Source organism: Vulpes lagopus, chromosome 5 (genome assembly GCF_018345385.1).
Source record: "Vulpes lagopus strain Blue_001 chromosome 5, ASM1834538v1, whole genome shotgun sequence".
In the NCBI taxonomy this organism is placed as follows: Eukaryota; Metazoa; Chordata; class Mammalia; order Carnivora; family Canidae; genus Vulpes; species Vulpes lagopus.
Window position 1 is genome coordinate 107,397,858 of NC_054828.1, and position 6,000 is coordinate 107,403,857.

Here is a 6,000-nt window from a genome sequence, read left to right on the forward strand (position 1 = left end):
AACACAGGACATTCGGTTACATGTGAATTTCAGGCAAATAACAAATAATATTTTTGAATCGAGTGTGTCCCGTGCAGTTGGCTTCATATACACCTGTGCAATAGGACGTAGTTACGTGAGAAAAAGTTCATTGTTTATCTGAAATTCACATTTCACTGGGAATCCTGGGTTTCATCTGACATCCCTAATCCTAAACACACCAAGAATAGTCCTATCTCACAGGAATGTGCAGAGGCCCACATATACAGCTCCAGTCTTGTTTTGGATACCCTTATCTCCTGCTATCCCCATCAGATTTCTGCCCTGCAAAGTCAGCTCACCTTCATAACTCCATGGAGCCTGCCTGAATCAGGACTTCCTTATCTGGTACCCACTATCTACATCATTCATTTGGTTAATATTAATAATTAATTTCCTGTGGGATGCTTTGTGTCTTACAGAATTCCCTTTCTCTGAGTAAATGCTGAGTTATCAAAGGTAAAGACTGCAGGAAAACTTAATAAATATGCTTTGGTGGTGGGGTGCCTCTGTTAACCGGTAATATAGGGTGTAAGGGGATCAGGGCATTGGAGAAAGAAAACCTCCAGATGCCACTTATCTGGATTTAAGGTGCTCATAGAGACACTAAAACCAATATGCAATGCCTCCTGCCCCCATGACACCAGGCCAGGTGGGCACAGCTGCCTGACCTTAGCATGCTTCTCTCCACACTCCACTTCAACACATCCTACGGGTTGTGGTGACATTTCAATTTCTCACCACTTCATACCATCTCTTCAGTAATTTGATCTCACTGATATTTAAATGTGAGGGACAGAGGTGGGTCTATAATGTAACCTCTAAAAACGCAGCAATTACAAGAGTCATGCTGGGAACCCAGCAATAAATTCCTACTTAATAGAAAAAATTTTTAAATGACAATTTCTTTCCCTCACAATTAGCTAACTCTAACACAAAATGCTCTCAGGAGCTTAAAAGTACATCAAGAAACTTGCGAAGCTATTCAACAAACCCCCCAAAATCTATTTTAAATAACTGGTGTTTCATGAATACATTTATAAGCATCTGTGGGGCATCCAGAAAGCAGTGTCCAACCATAAGACTTCTAAAAGTGAAAAACAATACATTCTTAGAATAAAATGCCTAACTCCTAATTCTTTCTATTATTTAAACATTCAGTAGTATTTAAAACATTTTTATTCTCATAATGTAAATACACAAATGTGTCAAATGAGAAAGTTGTGTTGAAATCAGGATCACTGTCAACACCAAACCCACGTAGGGGGGGCAATTAATTAGGTTACCTTGGATTTCACTTTGTGTTAATAATAAGGCAGACTCAGAATTGACTTTGTAGCACTGGAATGTCTTGGAAATAAGTGGGAAGAGTTTATCTGTTTCTTCAGATCCATCATATTTATCCAACATAATTTTCTTTCCTTCTTCATTTGGATGGTTTAAGTTCAACTAAGAAACGTATTTTCTCTCTTCCAGCAATACTACATTTTACTACGGTTTCCAAGGAATGAATTATAATTTTTTAATCAGAAAAAATAACCCTTAAATCCTCCTAGGAAAGACAATGGCCAATGAACTCCACATGGAGACAAAACCAAGGCTTGGCCTCCTTGCACCAGCTGCAATCTGGCTGGCTCAGCTTTTCTGGCTTCCAGCTTTGCTATCTCCTTGCAACAGATTCTAAACATACCAATCTCAAACTGGGATAAACCAAAATAACAGCAACACGTCTCCTTCTGCTCTTTCTTTTCAGTAGACCACTAGAAACTTATTCCTTTGTTGTCATTGTGACATCAATTGAGTGACTCCAGGATACAAATGTAGGTATTATCAGGGGTGGATGCAAATATGGTGCATCATTTAAACAAACCTTGTTGTTTGATGGCAAGGAATGTTAAAAGAATTTGGAATGTCCCTAGAAGCTTTCCAAGTTTTTGTGGGCAGCATCAACTGTTCTTGGATTTAACCCATTCTATTTAGACCTTTCCACTTCCAAAGCCAGGGGCAATTTTCAGGTCACTCATAAAACGTATACTACACGAATGTTTTGAAATCATAATTTAAATGTAAATAACTATTGTGAACAGTTTCTATCGCTGGAGCTGTTCAAGGCTGTTTTGGGTGCTTCTGGAAGGTTCTCCTTTGTCTGAAAATGAATGTCCAGGAAAAGAAGCTTTGTATCAACAACAACAACTTTATCTTCACTTACTTTTCTACAAAATACTAACTTTTAGCTAAACAACAACTTTATCTTCACTTACTTTTCTACAAAATACTAACTTTTAGCTAAACAACAACTTTATCTTCACTTACTTTTCTACAAAATACTAACTTTTAGCTAAAGTAACTTTTCCAAAGTTGATGTTTTTTGCTTGAGAGCTGATTTGAATGGATTCTAAACCAGAAGTGACAAAAAAAAAATCAAAACAAAAAAATAAATAAATAAACCAGAAGTGATCAAAGAAACGGTACATGGATTATTTATCAGCAATTCGAGAGGATTGGACAGACATACTCAAACTATTTTCAAAAATGATCTTCAGTAAAGTTATTGATACTACTTAATCCCTTGGTGATGACAAAACAGAAGAAAACATACTGGGTAAAAAGCTATCTTAAGGAAACAATGACTATTTCCAAAAAAAAAAAAAAATTATCATTGTTAAAAACTGAAGAAGTCAACGTCCAAGACTGACTTCTACATTTCTTCAGAAATAGAAACGAGCCTACGAGCTTTTCCTGAGGACCTGCCCTCACAGCACACACGCCGTCCCTGGCGAACGCCCATTGCTCGCCATGTGCCTGCAGACACAACAATGGACAGTCTTAAAAATGACACTTACCTTAAGTCGCAGACGTGCAATCATTTCCAGCTCATCCCTCTGTTCAAATGTCTCTTTCTGCTTCGCCAAGCCCTCACCAGTTTCTCCTCCACGTGTGCAAATACCTAGAGATTCCTGTCCTGTCTCCTAAAATGCTGCCATCACCTCCACTGCCCTGATGCCGGCCAAAGGTGGAAAGCATGAAAAAAATGTCAAATTTGCAAGCTGTTTACGCCTCAGGACGACAGTGAAGCTGCTAAGCTTTGAGCTCAATGAATTAAAGGTTGTTTGGCTAAATGGCAGGCACACTTCCTCCTATTCTTTCTGAACTTAGTTTTCCTGCCTCCAGTGGAGCTTTTTCCTTTCCCGGGCTATAAATAGGCTGGTCGTAAGAGCACTGAGGAAAGAAGAAGGCAGGAAATGTATTTGGATTTCAAAAAGCAGTCTGAGGTGTGTGTGTGTGTGTGTGTGTGTGTGTGTGTGTGTGTTTCTTTCAAGTGAACACCGATAAACAAGCTAAGGGAAATTCAGCTTTGGTAATGGTACCAGAGTCAAAGTTTAATTTCCTATTATCTTGGTTTCACTAAAGTGACATTTCCCACAAGCAAAGCTTGGGCTTGGCGATGGACCATCTTCTGTATAAAACACCGTCAACAAACCTACATCATCTCCTTCATTTCCCACAGGAATGAGCCAGAAGGAGAATTTCCTGGGGGAAGTGAGGGAAGGGGGCAGGCCACAGGGGTCAGTCACTACTCTCGTTTCTTTTCATTCGAAAGAAGCTGAAGTACTTTTGAGGCAAGGTTCAACAACAGGAAGATGTTAACAGGTGAACGAGAAAAGCAGATACTTTGGCTCAAAAGACATTACGAAGCTAAGTTTATAAACTGGTCAGCCCATCTGCATTAAACTAAAGATTGTCCACAGTTTTGCTACTCAAAGATATTTAACTTCTCTCATAATTACAACAGAAAATAAAAATTAGACCTAACTTTTCACATATCAGATGGACAGATCCAAATGTTGGCATTGTCAGATATCATTCAAGCGTGGAGGAGTAAGAATTCTCGTAACAGTCGATGGGAGTACAAATTGGCGTCAACTATGTTGAGAGTGATTCTCAATTTCTTGCAAAATATGAAGTTTACATACTCTAACAAAACACTTAAACATGGTTGACTTGGCAAAATGGGAGTACAGATCTTGACTGTGGGGACAGTCTGGTTTGTGATATACACATTTAGTGCTCTTTTATTTTTTTATACTGTGCATCCCATGCTTTAAAAACTTACTAATTTGGGGGATGCCTGGGTGACTCAGCGATTGAGCGTCTGCCTTTAACTCAGGGCATGACCCTGGTCCCGGGATCGAGTCCCACGTTGGGCTCCCTGCAAGGAGCCTGCTTCTCTCTGCCTGTGTCTCTGCCTCTCTCTCTGTAACTCTCATGAATAAATAAATAAAATCTTTATAAAAAAAAAAAAACCTTACTAATTTTGAAGACACATTTTAGAAACTGTTATTACTTAAGGTCCTTCTTATGATTCTATTATCTATTGATCATCTATCATTTTCTGTTGGTCATTTGACACCTACCTCTGTCAACAGGCTGCTCTTTATATTGGGGGAACACTTTGAGAAGCAACACAGGGGAAGTCAGAGAATTCCCTTGATGGAGGGGCTGCTTGGTATGCTGTCTGCTGTCCGTGGACCCGTAGCCTCAGTACCTCTTGGATCAGAATCTCAGAGTGGCGGAGGGGAGGAGCAATCTGTGTGAACTCCAGGTGACGCTGATGCTCCTTACAGTATGAAAAGCAGTGGTCTACAAAATTATTTTGTTTATTAATATCCCACTTTAGAAAAAAGATTTGGTGACTATCATTAATAACACTGCAATGTGGGGCAGCCCTGGTGGCCCAGTGGTTTAGCGCTGCTTTCAGCCCGGTGTGACCCTGGAGACCCACGATCGAGTCCCACGTCAGGCTCCCTGCATGGAGCCTGCTTCTCCCTCTGCCTGTCTCTCTGTCTCTCTCTGTCTCTCTCTCTCTCATGAATAAATAAATAAAATCTTTAAAAAATAGGGATCCCTGGGTGGCGCAGCGGTTTAGCGCCTGCCTTTGGCCCAGGGCGTGATCCTGGAGACCCGGGATCAAATCCCACGTCAGGGCTCCCGGTGCATGGAGCCTGCTTCTCCCTCTGCCTATGTCTCTGCCTCTCTCTCTCTCTCTCTCTCTCTCTCCTCTCTCTGTGTGTGACTATCATAAATAAATTTTAAAAATTTAAAAAATCTTTAAAAAATAACACTGTAATGTATATTTGAAAGTTGTTAAAAGAGTGGAACTTAAAAGTCCTTATCACTAGAAAAAAATGCTTGGTGGCAGATGTTAACTTGGCTTACCATGGTGATCATTTCATAATATATAGAAATATCAAATGATGATGTTGTATACCTGAAACTAATACAATGTTATATGTCCATTATACCTCAATTAAAAAAAATAAAATTGAACAAGATTTAAGGCAATTGATTTTGTTTTATAGAAGAATAATGAAAATTTCTAAATGCTTTTTATGCTGGTGACTCCTATTTAGAAGACTAGAAGAGTCTATATATATATATATATATATATATATATATATATATTGTTAGGAAGACACACTAATCTCCCCGTTACTGTGGAGAAGTCACCTGGAGCAAAGCAAAAGCAGCAGAAAGAACAAGCTGATGGTTTATAAGGGAGAGACAAAAGTTCTCTCTCATTTGGGGTAGTCATGATAAAAATGGATAAAGTCAAAGCCAACTTTACTTATATGTATATCTGAAAATTATACATTGCCTAAAATTAGATGAAACCAAAGAAAACAGGAAGAAATTAAGTCTCTAGTTGGAAACAAAATGTCCTATTTCCCTACTTTTGTTTAGTGATTTGATTATTGTTTTCAGATCCAGCCATTTCTCATCATCCATTTGTAGCCTTCATGTAAAGACCTGATAATAGATAGAAAAGGTCAAACAATGAGCTCAGCCAGAGCTGGTGAGGGAAACGCAAGAGTATGTACATTCCCAGGCACAGATGGGGAGGAAAAGATTTCTTTAAAAGAGAGAGAGGGAGAGAAAGGAATGAATGACACTGTTGTAATAGCAGAAAGGAAAAAGGAAATC

The 6,000-nt window shown here is 39.0% G+C and overlaps 1 protein-coding gene across 3 annotated transcripts in view; it reads right to left on the reverse strand.

The window, feature by feature from the left end:
* The window catches only part of RASGRP3 (RAS guanyl releasing protein 3), a 105,262-nt gene extending 102,147 nt beyond the window's left edge, over positions 1 to 3,115 (reverse strand). For all 3 annotated transcript variants that reach the window (XM_041755712.1, XM_041755716.1, XM_041755713.1), the window contains exon 1: positions 2,862 to 3,115. The gene's annotated coding sequence lies outside the window, so the exon portion shown is untranslated. The remainder of the gene's footprint in view (positions 1 to 2,861) is intronic.
* Between the last annotated feature and the right edge of the window lie 2,885 nt (positions 3,116 to 6,000).